General features: G+C 35.4%; 1 protein-coding gene across 23 annotated transcripts in view; it reads left to right on the top strand.

Moving 5' to 3' along the window:
• The window catches only part of LOC129732202 (probable serine/threonine-protein kinase yakA), a 320,944-nt gene that overhangs the window by 168,249 nt on the left and 131,973 nt on the right, over window positions 1-20,722 (top strand). The window lies entirely within an intron of this gene.

Below are 20,722 nucleotides of genomic sequence, written 5' to 3'. Positions count from 1 at the left end.
CAGGGAAAAAGCGTACAACAACAACACCCATACTTAATCAATTCTTATCTCGGTTCTTTGACGAATTACCAACCTTTAGGTTCAAATGAACTCGGAATGAATGCTAGTTCTATGGAAATATATATCTTAAAGAAACAAGATGTCCGAAAAAGTACTACGCGTTGCAAAAATGTACATTTTGACACACACTCCTGAAATCCGGAATATTTCCGGCGTCCGTCAAGTTCTCAAGTAACACTAAAAAACTAGGTTAGTTTCCAGTAAAATGAAACCTGTTACGTCCAAATTGATTTTTTTTTTGCGTGAAGTCCTGGTTATTTGAAAATTGATAAAATTTTGCCTGTCTCAATCTTTTAGTCTACCCCCTGTGCATTCTCATTGTAAGTTGGCTCGAATCAAACTCAATTCAAAAAGTTGAACAACTTTTTATTTTATTCAAATAAACCGCACACATTTGTGCGTGGCCCCAACAGCATACTAACTGTTTATTGGTCTGTACCGGTACCAAATATAAATAAGCTGACTGTGCATCACCAAGGAGCCTGCTGAACAAATAAGAAAAACCTTAAATAACTGAATGAAGACGAGTAAAAATTATAATGCTGATCGCATCACTCATCAAGGTGAATCCTGATCAAACGTACCTTTCCCTACTCACAAAAATCTCTCACGGTCTCCTAACAGCGAAGGTCGCGCTAACATTCCTTTCGTTTTCCCAGCTGGTTGGTTGGTTCTTAATTATTAAAATACTAAATTGCTAAGCTATAAATTTACTAAATTATTGAATTACTGTTTTTTTAGATACTCAATTGATAAATTCAATAATTTTTGAAATACTGAATTATTAGATTAATAAATAAATAAATAAATAATTACTTGATTAATGAATTAATGTATCCGGAAATACTATGGTGCTAAATTATTAAAATACTAAATTACGGAATTTCTTAACTATTTTTGCAGTACTATTAAACTAAACTTTAAATGTTAAAATTACAAAACTGCAGCATAATAACTGAATTTCAGAATTACTAAGTTGCCAAATTTCGAAGAAGAAAATATTGAAGTTACAATAGACTATTTACATAATTGAAAAATCGCGAAATATGTAAATGTACTATTTTGAAAATTAGTAAATTTGTTAATGTACAGTTTCGTAAATTTAAGTTTTTATTTTCAATTAGGGTATCGGCTATATTATCGTCAGATTTTACCTATTATCGTACATGGGGGAAAATGATGTTCTAGAGCGTTAATTTCTTGCATGAGAGTCCTTCAGACTGCAGAGTATCTTCCTGGTAAAGATTAGTTCTCTATGACTTCATTAACCTCCTGGACGATAATAGGTAAAACCTGACGATAATAAAGCCGATATCCTACATATTCAAAGTCTGAAATACTATTGGTAAAAAATGAATTTTTTAAAGTCGTTACCATTGCTATTCCTATCAGACCTGTATTAAGGTCAATTAACTAACCTCCACTGAACGTTGCTACCACAATGTGCAGAAAATTCCAACTAGAGCAAACAATCACAGCCCAATCCGGAAAACATGTAATAGAATCGTTCAAGAAGCGAAAAGATAAAAATCTGCCAGACAGCGAACGATGGAATTAGACAAATGGCAAGCCTCCAACCCTGCAACTCCCCCTTCTAGCTTCTTCCACTTGGTGAAGCTAAACTGGCAATCTCATACGCAGATAGTGGTGTAACCTCGAATCGCGCCAGCGATGAGCTTCTTGCTTGCTTATTTGTAAGTACGCGCGCTTAAAGCGCAAAAAATGAATCATTCATCGAGCGGTATGTTTTTTTCTTCTATTCATGTTCCAAATTAGTGTTAATTGCACCTGTCTAAAGAATTAGATATTTTGATCGCATCAAAAACGAATCGTGTAACCAGTTGATTATTTTGTGTTTTTCTCTGTTTATTTTCAGGTACGTACTAACGGACATCTTGTAAAATCACCAGGAGCCGCAATTTTAAATCGCGATTGGTGGCCGTGTTTAGTTAAATAATATCTTCAGAATTGTTCCACTGCCATTTGTTACTACCTAAATAGACCTCTGACCAACAATAAAATAAAATTATAATCGTATTAAAATTCTAGCAGCGACTCCAGCGAAATGGCATCCAACAGTACACACCTCTGGCCGCGCGAAGCTAACACTGGACCGACAGTGTATAATACGACACCAGTGGGAAATTTTGCTTTCCCCTATCCCCAACCCCGCCCAACGATTGCCACCTCCGTGCAGCTCGAGACCCCAGGAGTGAAGTAAAAGCGTAGCGCAAACAAAAAAGTCATAAATCTGTCTCTTTTATGTACGCACAGTTAATTTCAAAACTAGCTGTAATTTATTTGCGTAACGACTAGGGTGGTTTACCGGTAAAACAAAAACCGGTAAAACCGATTTTTTTTTAATACCGAAATACCGGTATTGGAGAGACGAAAAAACCGGTATTTTCGGTATTTTTCTTAAAATGGAAAAAAAACATCCCACAATATGCATAAATCTTTGTTAGGCTAAAGAATGCTTCTCACTTAGGTAGTCGTTACAAATCACATGACGATGTATACAGGGTGTAAGGTAGCTCACTTTTAATCAAATCCTTTAAGGGATAGAGGACCCTATTTGATGAAAAAAATTCTGCGCATATGGTCAAAATTTAACTACTGCAGAGTTATTCTCTTCTTCTAGTTTTCGGTTATGTTTACCTTTAACGAGGTCTATCACAAGAAGTATGATAGCTAGCTCAATTCTGTTGGTTTTCTTGAAAAGCTGAGAAAATTTCGTAATCAAGAGTGTCTCAAAAATGTCAAATCAGGAAGAACAAGAAGCATTTAGAAAGGAACAAATATGAAATCAAATGTTTTTGAGAACTTAACAGCAATTTTCTCTCTGAAATGTGTGATAAACATGGAGTTTGTTGTTAACCAAAATAAACATCTACTAGTAGTTCTCTGACACCAAGCACCTAATTCTTTTAGTTTAGATACTATTTCACTTTAAAAGCAATCAGCCACGCCTTCGTTTAGTCTGGTAGAATTCACAATTTTCTGCTCGTTTAAGGCAAACATAACCAAAAACTGAAATTAGTGAGTAACTCTGCAGTAGTTGACTTTCGACCATATGAGTAGAAGGATTTTTTCCATCAAACATGGTCCTCTATCGCCCCTTGAAGGATTATAAGTGAGCTCCCTAATATAATAAATACATTTAGACAGAAGCAACATTATGTATATTAATTCTCCCTCACCTATTTACCAATTTTTGTCATCTTTTTGTTTGTTCTGCTCTGATTCAGACAATGTGTTTGTGTGTTTCGATAATATGTCAAAAAACTTAAATAAAGCATTTATTTTTTAGGTATAACAGCTTATCTCTTCACACACTCATACTCACAGAGGCAACGCGTGGGTAGGTTCAAAACCTACCAGTTTAACTACAAATTATGAGGCAGTAATTACAATTATATCAGCGAAAAAACGCAAGACATTATTCATTTTGTGCTATTTAAAAGTAAAACTAAAAAAATATAAATAAATATAAATTTGGATTAGGAATTCATTTTTTGTTGAGACAAAGTGTTATAATCAACCAATAAAGATTTTATCCTAAAAATTACTGCTCCTTGAAAAAGTGAAATTTAAATAGCTGTAGCATGGTCAAGCGTCGCAGCGGGCTTTTATTAGCAACTAGCTGAATGTACCCGGCCTCACTCGTGTACAAGTTTCTGCTTTTTCTATTTCAAATATTTATTTCTATTTCAGTTACAAACTTGTTCATATGCCACATTTTTCGTTTCTCTATTAGAAGCTAAAGTTAATAAAATAATAATAACAGTAATGAATAATTTGGACGAATTGTTTAAAGAGCATCGAGCAGAATAAAGAAGTATTTACCTTCGATTCATTCGGATTCGTTAAAGGTAAATTCTGGTCGGATCGTGATTTCTTGTTTTTATTTCATTCATATACTCTTCTCAACAGTTTCAAATATTGTTTTTCTACGAAATTGAATGTTGTTCACTAATTTTAAACTAAGTTTTGCGATGTGAAGGAAATTTAAATAAAAATCTGCATGTTTTTTTTTCGTTATTACATTAGTTTCGAAATTATGTTCTTCGTAATCATATCACTAGATTCATTCATTGGAGTTTTTCAAACACTGTTATCCAGTGTTGTATCTGGATCGTATACCACAAGAGATTAAAATAATGGTCGCAGAGGTCCTAATCTTAGAAAAAAATCTGGATCGTAATGAAGCAGAGGTACTCATAAATGAAAAACATAATCATGCAGCGACACGTCCATACATAGATGCAACCTGAGACGCTAAGCAAAAAAATAATTTCAAATCCAAATTTATGTAGGTAACGTTTTCGGCAGTGGCTTACTTCGGCAGGTTTTTGCATAAGACTGCGGCAGAAAACCACTACCGAAAACGTTCGACACCCCATATCTTTAATTATTTTTCAGTTTTATTTTTAAATAGTACAGGGAAAATGACGCGTTTTTTTTCGCGGACAATCATCATTACTTCCCCGATTTTGATTTTAAGAACTTTGTAGTTGAAAAAGTAGGTTTAAAGACCACGAGTCACCCCTGGTTTGTATTAATCCGAAAGAAATAAAAATACCGGTTTTTTACCGGTTTTATCGGTTTTCATTTTTATGAATACCGAAATACCGGTTTTTCGAGAAGTCGGTAATACCGACCACCCTAGTAACGACATACATATACGGAGAATGAGCTCTCGGAAGATTATCCACAGCATTTTCCTAGTGGGCACGGTGGGTGTGCTTCGCTAATAAATTGAGCAAAAAACCTAAAACTTCTTCAATATTTGATGGTTCAAGAAAGTAAGAGACATTAACTTCAGTTCAAAGTTTTTTTATCTTTCACCAAACATGATCCCTAATCTATTTGCATCCACCCAAATTACCACAGTGACCCTCACGCCAGACGACTACATTTGACAATACACCCGTAACGATGCAAAGTGTGCATCAATAAATTTATTGAACTTGTCATATTGCACAAAGGTTTCCTTTTCACACACACACACTTACACTAGTGACGCGATATTAAAATTTAAACGCAATACACTCTGAGCTGTAATACAGTGCTATCTATTCTATCTCTTTCGGTTATTGCGAATTGATATGCACCGTTTAATATGATGCATTTTATGGTGATTATATCGATCCGCTTGGTGTGGAAAGTCAGCTGCCGGGGGTTTTCACCATCCACCGGGATCGTCCGACGTCAGCAGTTATGGAACCTTCCGAAATTCACCGCCCAAGAGGACTGCTTTCGGCCGCAAACAAAGATTCCTATAATGGATGCTAGAAGCAATGTGGATTGCATTTTTCCACCACCAGTAGCAGGTATCGAAGTTCAGTTATCCTACATCGTCTATTCGAAACTGTTTGAGGACGTTTGCGGCGAGTCGACTTTTAGATATTAGTGGTCCGAACACACATTACACTGGTCGCGAAGGGGTTTATGCTTTGAGGGTTTCCCCGCCAGACAAATGTTGAAATCGTGTTTCTATTACAAACTTGTATGCCTGCGGTGCGGTTAGGATATTCTTCCATCATCCTCTATTGAGGCGGGGCACAATCCGAACTGTTGGTCTGCCGAAGAAATGAACCAGTACAAGTTGTTTTCGCTGTTCCCACAAAGTTCTGCGCAGCATGCATGTCGCACGTTAATTGCATTTCTAGGTCTTCTCTATTCGACGGTTACCGAAGGACGCGCACAACCGTCTGCTGAAGCTAGTTTATTTTGAATGCAAACACGGAGCAATTTCATTTCGCAGCACACCCGAATTTGATGAATTTTATAGCACCGCACACGGTGCAGGGCCTGCCAGGAATGAAGATTTACGGTCAATTTGAAAGGTTGCCTTTTTTTTCGCTGTTGTTTTTGTTGCTGCGGAAAGGTTTTGGTTTCGCCTGAAAATCGGCTTTTTGGAAACGTCTCAATTAAAAAAATATTTCAAATTTGTTCAATTCCTAAACATGAGATTATATTTTAAAACTGATTTGTTAACACACCAAAACTGTTCGACCAATGATTCCGATCTACACTGCAAGGTGATCCAACATTTTTAATAGCAGCCTGTTTAAATGAGACACTGTGAAGGAGGCCTGCATCCACTGCCACGTTCAGTTGGGTTGTTTTATTATCATGGATTTGCAAACGAATTAGCCAAAAACAAATTAGAGACATAACGGCGAAGGTAAAGCCATTTAGATGATATATGGAGGTTTTAATCGAGTTCACTAGTAATTGATTTTACGGTCGAAGCAGGGAACAATGCCGGTTTTTTTTTTAAATTTTGAAGCTCACTTTTTTAGAGAGCTGGAGACTCACAAAATAATCATCGGATAGTCGCCAATATTTTTCAAGATCACTATTTTGAAATATAATACTTGAAATATAAGTACATATAAATCCTATCCTATAAATATAAAACATATAAATCCTATCAGATATTACAACTTCATTTAAATCAAACTGTTGTTGCTACATTCTACTGTCGGAACTAGACCTTCTATTTATTAAACACAGACTTCGTGGTCAATAATCAAATGTGCAAGATAATCGCTGGACTAGCGCTACGATCCTTTTCACACTCACTGTCTCTCCCAAAAAAAAATCTTCAAAAATCTTAAATAAAATTTCATTGGCAGTCATTATGAATTGAGGTCGTAAAAACTTAACAGTCTCAATGATCCAAACGGAAGGGTTATCATCAGCGGTCCTTTGTCGCTTTGTTTAGTTTTTATGATCATTTTTTGACGATTTTACGCTTAATTCGGGATCGTTTTTGGTTCGCCTTCTGTAAATACATTTTTTGCCTGCCCGTAGTTTTTTAAGTAATTTCAAACTTAATGTGGCATTATTTTTTTGTCGCCTTTCCTAAACGTTATTCATTTGTTCTAAAAATTTTTAATTTATTTGTTATTCCTAGTTTTAGTTTGAAATTGTTTCAATTTATCAATTGATTTTAATTTTATGAACTTTTTTCAGCGGTTTTTAGGATTTGAAACTCTAAAAGGTTTTATTTAGCGCTGTTCTTTAGTTCTTTAGAGTGTTTCCCGGTGATCCATAAATCAACTCGGGATCAGTTTTTTACGTGGGATTACGTTTTGTTTTCTATCCTGGGATGCGCTTTGTAAAATTGTAAATGAAACAGGCAAATGTTCCGTCAAATTTCAAACGAGAATAACAGTAAAACCACATGATGGATAACAATAACCAATATGTTGTTGGATAAATAAAATGTTGAATAATTTTGTAATACGCCAGTTATCACTATTATTTTATTGTTAAGCGGTGAAAATTGACGCCAACAATGATCCAATCACATGCGAGCATTCCTAGCACAGACGACATGAATAGACACCAATCATTCACTGTGATATTATCTGTATAAATAAACACATTCCAGTGGAATGTCAAGAATTCGAATCTACGAGAAAGAAGAAGGGAGAAAGAAGGCCTAAAACGAAATCTATGCGAAATATTAAGTTACGAAAAGAAAAGAGAAGAAAAAGTCTTAGAATTTATATAACTAGTAGGCTTAGAAGGAAAAATATAGTTTTGTAACTCATAATCGAGGCGAATGACCAACACATGGTTAATGCATCGGTAAAGTAATAAATAAATAAATAAATCTGTATAAATATCAAAAGTGACAAAGCCTTCCCGTCCCAATAGTTCAATTTATGTTTGTTTCCATGAACTTAGACTTATTTGATGTCTCGAAGGAAAAAAAGGTTCTTCGAAAAGTTTTAAATAATTCTGTTTCTTGAACAATTTCTAAACCTGTCGATAGAGCGTAACAAAAACTGATGTCTTGAAAGAAAACATGTTGGAAGGGGGGCCCATAACTTTTGATACAAAAATTCAATTATTGGAAAGTAATTGAGAGAGAAAAAATGGCAACACTGCTAAGGAAAAATATATTTGGATTCGTTGTTAGGCAGAAAAATCCTAAAATCATTTGTTGAATTTTTCTTTTGGGCTAGAAAGTTAACAGTCACTTTTCACTTAATTGCTATAAAATGGAGAAACTCAAAATGATTTCGTTAAAATGGTGGATCACAAAATCGACTCATAATACCTCGGGGTAATAATTGTTTCTTACGTGAAATTTTCCGAGAATCACGATGAAATGATCAAATTTATAATTCAAATAGCTGCATTAGCCGAAAAATGTGAATTTGATTAAAATACAAAAATTATTTATCTGGCAACACTTCCGGCCAAAAATTTTATTTTTTCTAATCATCTGTCAGATTTTTTATCATCTTACGTCTATGAATAGTGCGGGAAATTACAAAAAGAGAGGGTGTCGGAAATATTGTAGCATTGTATGGTCTCCGTTTTCTGCAACACATGTAGACAGAATAGAATCAGTACAAAAACAATTTCTGTTATATGCACTTCGTAATCTACGATGGACGTCATTTCCCCTACCATCATATGACTAACGCAGCAAACTAATTGACATCCAATCATTAAAAGTCGTGAATTCGCAATGATGTCATTTGTTAACGATATCGTATCTCAGCGTGTCGATTCACCCGAAATATTATCAAAACTCAATTTTTATGTACCTTCTAGAAATTTACGAACTCGGACTGTGTTTTCTCTAAATCATCAACGAAACAATTATGCTAAATACGGGCCTATTAATCAAATGATGTTAGTGTATAACCAACACTGTGAAGCAATTGGCTTTTCTATGTCGAGAACTTAATTAAAACAATATTTCACTTCAACGCGCAATTTAAATCGATAGAATACATTCATTGTAATAATCCGTCAAGTAAAGAAACCATTATTCAATTATGTATAAACTCTTTTTTTTTTCCTCTTTCAATAGTATAAATAACATATAGCATGTAAGTTAGTTATAAACATATGTAGTCTACTTTCGTTTGACGAAATAAATGAAAAAATATTTATTTTTGCACTGCGTAATTTATGAACGTTTCCTAATTGATTCATAAAATAAAAAAAAAATAAAAATAAAAAAAACTAAATAAATATAAAAAAATATATGGAATAATAACAAAAACAATTTGAAGACATATCGAAATCAATAAGAAAAATTGAACAATATATAAAAAAATGTATGAAATTTGAAAAAAAAAAATAATATCAAAAATAAATGAAAATAAATAAAAGAAAACTATATGACAAAATGGAAAAAATGGACGCTAAAGTAAACATACAATTTACACAAATTACTGTCTTTTTTCACGTTTGACTAAATTTACATAACAAAAACTACAAGTTTCCTTTTTTTTAATGTGTTTTCTTACTGTAAGTCAAAATGGGGTTAGTCAAAAATAAAATTCTTATTTACTATAGAACAACACAATATTTATGCAAAATAAACCAAAAAAAAATTTTTTTTTTCAATTAGATATACAATGATCACCCGCTTATATCACTCCCCGATTTTGTCTGCCCCGATTTTACCATTTTTTTAACCCGATTTTATCATTATGTAACATTTCTTAAAAAAAAGTCACGATGAACAGATTTTCTATTTAGATTCAATATTTTAGTACTCTTGCACAACTCTGATTCTCTCTAACTACAAAATATAATTGTTTGTTTTTTTTTTTTTTAATGTCTTTTCTTACTTTAACTCAAAGGGAGTTAGCCAAAAATAAAATTCTAATTTACTCTAGAACAACAAAACGTTTATGCAAAATAAACAAAAAAAAGTTTCTTTTTTCAATCGATATACAGTGATCGCCCGATTATATCACACCCTGATTTTGTCTGCCCCCGATTTTATCATCATCATCATAATCATACATACACATTTCATCAAAAAAATTAGAAGATATTTTGAGAAAGGGCTATCCGTAAACCACGTATACACATTTGAGATAATTTTTGGTCACTCTTCCGTTATCTTAAAAAAAACTGAAAATCGAGGGAAATTATTTTTGAATTCCCGATTTTATCACCCTAAACATCATTTAGGGCAGTGGTTCCCAACCTCTTTTGGCTCAGCGGCCCCTTTTGCTGAACACAAAAGCTACGCGGCCCCTTTTGCGAAGCACAGAGAGCATCGCGGCCCCCCAACAGAATTTCAGATACAAGTTTTGCAATACGAGGCTGTGTTTTTCAGTCTCATATCGTCCTACAAGTCTAAATCTTTCAACGTCTTGACTCTAATACGCAGAAGGGTTGAAAATCCGCTTTCACAGAGATTCCTGGAAAGAAAATTTAGTTGCCTAAAAAATTTCAAAAGAGCTCCGCGGCCCTCATAGATGAGCCTCGCGACCCCCTTGCCGGCCGCGGACCCCCGTTGGGAACCACTGATTTAGGGGGTGATATAATCGTGTGATCACTGAATAACAAAAAAAAAATGGACACTATATACATATAATCAGTTTGGAGGTCTTAGCCGGAGTTCTACCGTTGAAAAACCGCTTCTGGAGCCTGTCTTCTCGTATTCTTATCAAATGTGAGGTCTTGAACCGTCCTGTGATTGAAAATTTTGAAAGGTTAATCGAACTCAATTCTCAAACCTGTTTTATGACATTGTATTTCAATCACATGTCCCAAAATATTAACCCTTCTTTGCATATTCCAAATCGTGTCAACTTATCAAATACTTCTGATTCTACTGTGTTTTTCGATACATCCATGATAGAAGAAACTCGTGGAATCCCGGATCATTTACGCGTGCAGCAGATCCCTAAAATTATTTCCAATAAATATCGAAACATCAACTGCGACAATATGTACCACACTGACGGATCACTTCTCGATGGGTCCACTGGCTTCGGTGTCTTCAATAACAATTTAACCGTCTCCCATAAGCTCGATAATCCTGCTTCTGTTTACGTCGCAGAATTAGCTGCTATTCAGTACACCCTAGGGATTATCGAAAAAATGCCCACGGACCATTATTTCATCTTTACGGACAGTCTCAGTTCTATTGAGGCTCTTCGATCGATGAAAGATGTTAAGCACTCTCCGTATTTCCTGGGGAAAATACGGGAACATCTGAGTGCTTTATCCGTTAAATCGTTTCAGATTACCTTAGCGTGGGTCCCTTGTCACTGCTCGATACCGGGCAATGAGAAAGCGGACTCTTTGGCTAAGGTGGGCGCATCAAACGGTGAAATTTATGAAAGACCAATTGCTTTTAATGAATTTTTCGCATTTGTACGTCAGAATACGATCATCAGTTGGCAAAATTCTTGGACCAGAGGGGAACTGGGAAGGTGGTTACATTCCATTATACCCAAGGTATCGACGAACCCGTGGTTCAAGGGGTTGGATGTAGGTCGAGATTTCATTTGCGTGATGTCTCGGCTTATGTCCAATCACTATAGATTTGATGCGCATCTCCGTCGTATTGGGCTCGGGGAAAGTGGTATCTGTGCCTGTGGTGAAGGTTATCACGACATAGAGCACGTTGTTTGGTCATGCCCTGTACACCGTGACGCCAGGTCTAAATTAATAACTTCCCTCCGGGCCGAGGGTAGAGAACCAGCTGTCCCTGTTCGTGATGTCTTGGCGAGTCGCGACCTACCGTACATGTCTCTTATATACATTTTCCTGAAATCCATCCATGCCCAAGTCTAGTCCCATTCCTTTCACCCACATTCAACAAAACGGCAAGAACACGTCGTAGACCTCGATTTTGGAACCAGCAATTGAACCCCATACGAACTCGCCAGGAAAACCCGAGGCCTTTCTTTATATCTTGGCTCAGCGGCACACACCATATGGCAACTTGAACACCAGCGAACAACAACAACGAACCAAAACCAGCAACTAGACCCCGCACAATACCCTCAGAACCCGAGGATTACAAGCCCCTGTCCCAGCTAATGACATCGTGGCTTAGCAGAACAAATCCATACATGCTGCATATTCATTCGATGATCATCAGACGACCATTCAACTACAAAACACTGATTGAATAATACATTCTAGTTTTAAGATAGACTTAATTTCAGCTCGTAGTCGGCAGCGAGGATAAATAATTTGCTTATAGATTTTAAGTCATCCGATATAATTGGCGCCGTTAAACATTGAATTGTATTTGTGCCGTGTCAATTAAATGATTTGTGAAGAAAAAAAAAATATACATATAATCGAGTTCGACCTGTAGCAAAATGACATTTTTAGCCCATAGGAACATCTGTGCAAAGTCTTAGCCAAGTCAAAAAAGACAATCAAATTAAATTGGCACATTTCCACAAAATTGCTCAGAAAAACTAAAATTCAAAATCTTCTTTTACCTTTGCTGACTTTTGGAGGCGTTTTTTTAGCCAAGTCAAAAAAGACCAATTAAACAGCACATTTACACAAAATTGCTCAGAAAAATCAAAATTTTAAACCTTTTTTGCCTTTTCTGACTTGAAGGCGTTTAATTTCCGTGCTCAATTAGGCATTATGCTCTCTAACGTTCTTATAAGCGTTTAAAGCTTAATTAGGAAGCATTTGTTCCTTCTCCGTTCCTCTGGTTTTAGGAGTGTTTATGGTCATTTTGAGTTTTACTTGAATAGGAGAACCTTTTTTTTGCTCTAGAATTCAAAGCTGATATAGAAGATTTTTAGGAATGTTCCGATATACCTAGTTTGAATTATGAACTTATTTTACTATTTTTTAGAGATAGTGGGATGAACCTGTTTTCACGACTTTTTCTGATTGGAAGAATTGGAATGATATTGAATGTTATTTGAAATCATTGCGTAAATTTATTCATAGTTTAACACGCCGGAACTTTTGTTGTTTTTTTTAGAATTTTCCGTTTGGTTTTAGAATAAGTTGTCATATAATTTTTAATTCTTTTCTGCGCATTAAAATAGCAGTGATGTAACTTCAAAGATGACATCGAACTATGTACCTACTGGTTATGTTTCATTTTGTGATCATCTTCAATTGTGCTCCATCTTTGTTTACACAGATATCTATCGACGTATCTGTGTAAACAAAGATAAAACAAATGATTTATTGTCGAGAAAACATGATACGGAAAGCTCGAAGCCTTTAAGTGCACGTTGCGTTTGCCAGCTGCGTTTATACTGCCTTCACCTATATAATTGAGGCTCTCTATGTTCGATTCCAATCTCCATCAGAGCTACGTCATTTCCGGTAGTCCCAAGGCACACACAAATTGTCCCAGATGGAATCCAAAATGGTCCGATCCTTCGGCTCGGTTCCAAAATTTCGAAAGTCTCTCGACGATGGTTGAGCGTTAGCAGCACCGAACGCCACATACAACAAAAAGCCGCTGAAACACTCCGTCTAATTGCAGTGATTTGCATTTTCTGCCTCCGCTTTTGTGTTCCTCTGCCGAGAGAGGAACAAATACTTTCATAATACGAAGCGATGCTGCAGCAGCCAGCAGCCGCCAGCGCACGATTCGAACGCTAAGGAAGGTAATTAATTCACCTCTAAAAGCCGATGATTGATTTTTAATTACAGAACTCCAGCGCCAGTCAGCAGTACAACAGGTATATTCCACAATACCTGCAGAGTAATAAAGTGCTTCGAGACTGAAAATCTGACGATCTATCGGAGTTGGAAAAAAGTCTGTTGACGAACTACCAGAGAAAAAAAGTTAAGGTAGAGGAAAAGCAACGATATCGCACAGCTGTGCTTGAAAAAAAAGCCCTCGGGAAGTACCGGTTCTCGAAAGGCTCTTGGTGGACCCTTCGGCGCGAAGCTTCACAAGCAAGCGAATTCACCAGCAAAGTTTACATGAAAGAGTACTTTTCTCGAACGGTGCGAACACAGCCCCGCGGTGCCAACGTTGAAAACACTGAGGGGAATTGTTCAGACGAAGGAAATTGTTTTTCCTTACCGTTTGCGACATGCACATCTTTTTTTGGGTTGGTGGAAAAAAAGATGGCGAAAAGTTGTATGTTAGCTTGCCGGAAACGGTAAAGTATCGATGTCGGTTGCAGAGATATGAGGAGTTGCAGCAATTAGTAGACTTGTTAGAGTTGGTATCAAAGTTTGATAACTAGCCGGTAGCAGTAATTAAAGTTAGAAAATTCAGAATGAAACGCTGCAGTTGTTTGGAAATTACGATAATTTTCATGGTTTTTGCAGTAAATTGATCTGTTTCGTTCTTCACCCACCCACAACGCGTACATGAATAATCGACGCTGTAGGAACCTGGAGCTCGTTGAATATTTTGAGATCTTTAAACTTGTTCTTTTCTATTAGTACTATTGCTGCAGCATGTAATAATCATAGGAAGATAATTAAAATCCTTTCCGCAGAACAGAATCCATCACAAACAGTCACATTTTTGACGTGGGACACGTCTTTGTTTACTATACTGGGATGCATTCTGTAAAATTGGAAATGAAACGGGCAAATGTTGCGTCAGATTTCAAACGCTAATAACAGCATAACCACATGATGGATAACAATAACTAATATGTTGTTGGATAGATAAAATGTATAACAATTTTGTAATGTGTTAATTATCACTCTAATTTCATTGCTAAGCGGTAAAATTGATAATAATTTCAATAACAAATTTACGCGAATAATGAACCAATTACATGCGAGCATTCCTAGCACAGACGACGTGAATGGACACCATCCGTTCCCTGTGATATTCCCTGTATCAATTTCGAAATAAAAATTGACAGAGTCTCCCCGTCCCAATAGGTCAATTTATTTTTGCTTCCATCAGCTTAGACTAATATGATGTCTCGAAGGTAAAAGTTTTCCTAAAAGTTTGAAACAATACCCATCCTTGAACAATCTCTAAACCTCCGTGTTAGGTACTGTAGAACCTAATAAAAACTGATGTCTTGAAAGAAAACATGCCAGTAAAAGCAACAGTACCAGTGGAGTATAGAACCGCAGGTCTCTCGTCGTCTATGATTGCATTGGTACTCTTCTATTCGTACTGCAGCAGTACTATTCGTATTGCAGTGGTACACTTTTGTTCGTACATTTCTATTCGTATGCAATTGAGGAAAAACTACAATGCTGCTGTTGATGGTGATTGAAAGTTTATTTCATAAATATGAATGCCATGAATTACTCAACAAGAATTGTAAATTTTTGCAACGGATATTTTTTTAATTTTATCTTCGATATTCACTAAATAATCGTGACCGGATAGTATCGAAAGAGTAAATTCCTAAATATATACATTTATAGAAGAGTAAGAACCTGCGAATGCTTGTGATTTTTTAGTTTATTTAGTAAGATTCGTACAGAATCTCTTTTTATATTTCAAAATTGTTAGATGATATATTATTATTCCAAGCTTTACCATAATAAACGTATATTTCCTGTTTTCGTAATACAGCGAATGTAGTTGCAGGCAAATGAAAAAATTGTCAAGCAAAAAATAAAAATGTAATTGTGGATTTTTACGATTTTTTGTTGGAACTTGTTATTAATTTTGTTCAAAATATTTTCTTATGTTTTCCAATTGATGAACCTTTGTAAGGGCTTCCATATTATTTTGAAAGTAATATCCATACTATAGATTTGATTTAGTTAGAGTTAAATAAGACAAAACCATTCATTATGATAACGTAAGCATTATTGGATTTGGTTTTTGAGGATATAGAGATAATTCTGACTTTGACGCATTATGAGAAATTCTTGGTGCTTCTTCAACAAGCACGATATGCTTGTGCCTTGTTAAATACATATTTTTTTGCACAAAAAAAAATACTAAAGGCATAATATCGCCAAATATAAATGATATTTCTTCGAGTGTTGTTGAATATATTCCAAAAATTGATTTCCAGGGGAGGCTGAAAATAAACACATTGAATTTGTCTGCAGACTCTGTATATTTTGTAACAAAAAATCCCCTAATCACAGTGTTTAGTCCCACGTCATCATTTCATACAACCCTAGGGCTGTATACCTTGTAGTATTTTTTTAAGAGGGGATTTGTTAGTAACTTAAGTATTTATGATAAATATTAGTAAATAATGAGTATGTGTGTCCAATCACAAATGGTGACTTCTCAACACTGTTAGAAATTTGTAATTTTAATTATTAGGATTTGTTTGCTTTCGCAATTAGGACTTATCGTTCGTAGGGATTTAAACCTACTTGTCAGAAAAAGGGAAGTAAACTTACAACTAACTTAATTGCTAACTTATTGGCTATAAAGAGAGCTTATCGTAGCAATTGAGGATTGCAACGATTTTTGTCGAAAATTGTTAATAATTTTATTTGACATAGCTTCTAATGGTTCAACACCAGTAAGTCTATGTAATTCGAGTGTACCAAACCAAGGAGGACGCTTCAAAATCATTTTCAAAATTCTATTCTGAATCCTTTGGAGCGTTTTCTTGCTTGTTGAACAGCAACTTGACCAGATCGGTACAGCATAAGGCATTGCTGGTCTAAAAATTTGTTTGTAAATCAAAAGTTTGTTCTTTAAACAAAGTTTAGAATTCCTGTTAATGAGAGGATATAAACATCTCGTATATTTGATGCACTTGGCTTGTATACTCTCAATGTGCTCTTTGAAAATAAGTTTTTTATCATAAATAAGTCCCAAGTACTTAACCTTGTCAGACCAACTTAAATTAACCCCATTCATCTTGACAACGTGATTATTGTTTGGCTTGAGGAAAGAAGCCCTAGGCTTATGCGGAAAAATTATCATTTGAGTTTTAGAAGCATTGGGAGAGATTTTCCACTTTTGCAAGTAGGAAGAAAAAATATCTAAACTTTTCTGCAATCGACTACATATGACACGAAGACTTTTTCCTTTTACGGAAATGCTTGTGTCATCGCAGAACAATGACTTTGTGCATCCTGGAGGCAAATCAGGAAGATCTGAAGTGAATATGTTGTACAGGACTGGACCCAAGACTGAACCTTGAGGAACACCTGCTCTGACAGGAAAGCTATCAGATTTTGAATTCTGATAGACAACCTGCAGAGTTCGATCAGTAAGATAATTTTTTAAAATTTTGATTAGGAAAATTGGAAAATTAAAAGTTTGCAATTTCGCAATTAAACCTTTATGCCAAACACTGTCGAATGCTTTTTCTATGTCTAAAAGAGCAGCTCCAGTGGAATAACCTTCAGATTTGTTAGCTCGTATCATATTAGTAACTCTGAGCAATTGATGAGTTGTGGAATGCCCATGGCGAAATCCAAACTGTTCATTTGCAAAAATTGAATTTTCGTTGATGTGTGACATCATTCTGTTAAGAATAATTCTCTCAAACAGTTTACTTATTGAAGAAAGCAAACTGATTGGTCGATAACTTGAAACTTCAGCTGGGTTCTTATCCGGTTTTAAAATTGGAGTAATTTTTGCGTTTTTCCATAACTTGGGAAAATATGCAATTTTGAAGCAGCAATTGAAAATTTTCACTAAAAATTCCATTGTGCTCTCAGGGAGATGTTTGATTAGTATATTAAAGATTCCATCGTCACCAGGTGCTTTCATATTTTTGAAATTTTTAATAATTGATTTAATCTCATTCAAGCTAGTTTCAATTATTTCTGCAGGTAAAAAATTCTGGGAAGAAATTAAATCAAATTGACGTGTGACTTCATTTTCAATTGGACTCACAAAATTCAAATTTGAGTTATGAACACTCTCAAACTGCTGAGCAAGTCTTTGAGCCTTTTGTTCATTGGATACAAGAAAACGTTCACCATCTTTTAAAACTGGAATAGGCTTTGAAGGTTTCTTAAGAATCTTCGACAGCTTCCAAAATGGTTTTGAATATGGTTTCAATTTTTCAACTTTAGTCTCAAAATTTTGATTTCTCAAAAGAGTAAATCTATGTTTAATCTCTTTCTGTAAATCTTTTTAAATAGTTTTAAAAACAGGGTCACGAGAACGTTGATATTGACGTCTGCGGACATTTTTCGAACGAATTAGAAGTTGAAGATTTTCGTCAATTATTGGTGAATCAAATTTTACTTGAGCCTTTGGAACAGAATAATTCCTGGCATCAACAATTGCACATTTTAATCAGAGGCGTCTCGTCCACCTGTTCAACCTGTTCATAGGACAGGTAGACAATCTCTGAAGAAAGTGATTTTTTCACATTTGTACAGTGGATGAAAAATCATCGGAGTAATTTATTTGTAATTTCTATGTTATCCCGAACATCCTTATTTTATTTTCTACATAGTGGAAATGTATGCACCGTGAAGAATGTAACCTGATGGGCTACATTTCAGACTACGCCATACAACTCACACGCAACGCAACCCACACGCAATAATGACTACCGTTTGTTCAGACCTTTCACCTGAAGTAACCGTCGTTCAACACTTCTCTGCACCTTCAAGTGCGGCAGGGTAGACGCAGTCATTTATGCTCACCACTACTAATGCGACGCCTCGCGTAAAAATGACATTTTTGGTTCAAGCTTTCTGCTGAACAAAACCGATGTCAGCGAGAGAAAACATTCATTACGCACCACCTCTCTTTAGTGTCTGGTAATCTGTTTCGTTATGCCTTTCTGTTTCTTCTCTCGACGTCATTAAAATTTGAGAGAGACCACGTGGCCGCGAGAGTTCGCAGATCCATATTTAGAGCTTTCGTAGTGCAAATGAAAAACGAGCAAATTCTTTCATTATTTCTGTCAATGTGGTGGAATTCTTCCGTCGATGTATAGTTTCATTCAAACCTCTACACCCATTTTGTTTATTCGAAAACTTGAACGTTTGCCTTCTTACGCGCTGCTTTCTTTTTAGTTTAAAATTTCAACATCGTCAAAAGAAACGCTTTAGCATTGAACAAAGATAGGTTTTTTACTCATGCGAAAATCATCATGCGAATTATCGGTGGAAAAAACCTGAATGATACTGACATTGCATATCACAACGCCATCCGTCGAGCGAACATTTCTAGTTCTTCGACGGATCCAGAGTTATTTACGACTGAAACCGATCATTGAGAATCATGATGTGATAAATGTGGATAAAGATTTCCTCTATGAAATGATGCAGATATCATTATTAAACGAGAAAATTATCGGAAAACTCGCGGTCATAATAGACCGTAGAATTTCTTCGCCATATAGATAAATGTAGAGAGATAGAAATTTTCGAAACTGTTATCACGATACTGTTGTTTTAGTGTTGCAAATGTTGATTGAACAGCTAGCCCACTTGGTCACGCGTCGCCTCTGATTTTAATGCTTCCAAAGCGGAATCAATATTCACTTCGTTTTGCAAATCAAGCTCATTATTGAAATTTCTCTCAATATGAGTTTTGTATCTTTCCCAATTAGCCTTGTTATAATTAAAAACAGAGCTAATAGGGTTTAAAACTGATTCATGTGATAAAGAAAAAGTTATTGGAAGATGGTCAGAATCAAAGTCAGCATGTGTGATCAAATCACTACATACGTGACTTTGATCTGTAAGCACCAAATCAATTGTTGAAGGGTTTCTTACAGAAGAAAAGCATGTAGGACTATTCGGAGACAAAATAGAATAGTATCCTGAAGAACAATCATTGAATAAAATTTTGCCAATAGAATTACCTTGAGAATTATTCCATGAACGAGGTTTAGCGTTAAAATCGCCGATTATAAAAAATTTCGAACGATTTCTGGTGAGTTTTTGTAAATCACCTTTAAAATAATTTTTGTGCTCGCGTGTGCATTGAAATAGTAAATATGCTGCGGTAATAAATAAAATCCCAAGTTCAGTTTGAACTTCAATTCCCAATGTTTCAATAACTTTCGTCTCAAGATGGTGAAGAGCACGATGTTTGATTCGGCGATGAATAACAATTGCAACTCCACCGCCGGAACCCTGAATCCTATCATATCTATGAACCACGTAATTGGGATCATATTTTAATTTTATGTTAGGTTTCAAAAATGTTTCAGTAATAATTGCAATATGCACATTATTTACTGTTAAAAAATTAAAAAACTCATTCTCATTGGACTTCAATGAACGAGCATTCCAATTTAATATTTTAATTGTTTTATTTAAAATCATTGCTAAATTTTAAATTAGAAACAATTTTAATAGTAAAATTTGTGCCTATTTGAATGGCTTCAAACATTGATTTTGCCTGCAACATGGTGTTCATAAGATCGAACATTGCCTGTTGCAAAAAAGAAAGTTTACCTGCCGTAATAGGCCCCAGGCAGTTGACATTAGAAAAAATATTTTCGGCAGCAATATTAGCTGGAGTAATAGGTGTACAATTATTTTCTAGCGTGTTTTGCTTACCCATATTAACGGTCATTTTCGAACTACCAACACTAGGCGGTATAATGTTCGAACTACCTGTAACTTGTGCATTTGTTAAACGGGTATGCAAAGGAGTAGGTAATGTGCGTCACTGGTACGCTTGGAGAATTTTGTTTTGAAGTTGGTTTTAATGGAGAAATTGAATTTTGTTTACCTTGCCTTGCCTTAACAATTGCTAAACGGACTGGGCATTGATAAAAAATTGACATATGGTTGCCGTTACAATTCGCACAGCGAAAATTTTTACTCTCTTTCACAGGACATGTGTCCTTTTTGTGAGAAGAGTCTCCACAATTAAGACATTTTCGGTCCATGTTACAGAAAACAGTCACATTAATTATCCGTCAGCAATGCGCTATGTGTCAACTATTTTTTCTGTCCAAATTTTCTCACCTCATCCAGTTTCACCGGTTCTTCTCCCACCGAGATTATTTCGTCCAAAACTCATTACTTTTCATCGCCATTGCGAGACAGA

Source organism: Wyeomyia smithii, chromosome 3, assembly GCF_029784165.1.
Source record: "Wyeomyia smithii strain HCP4-BCI-WySm-NY-G18 chromosome 3, ASM2978416v1, whole genome shotgun sequence".
NCBI classification, from domain to species: domain Eukaryota; kingdom Metazoa; phylum Arthropoda; class Insecta; order Diptera; family Culicidae; genus Wyeomyia; species Wyeomyia smithii.
Note: the sequence above shows the minus strand (reverse complement) of the source record. Positions and strands in the feature narration are given on the sequence as shown.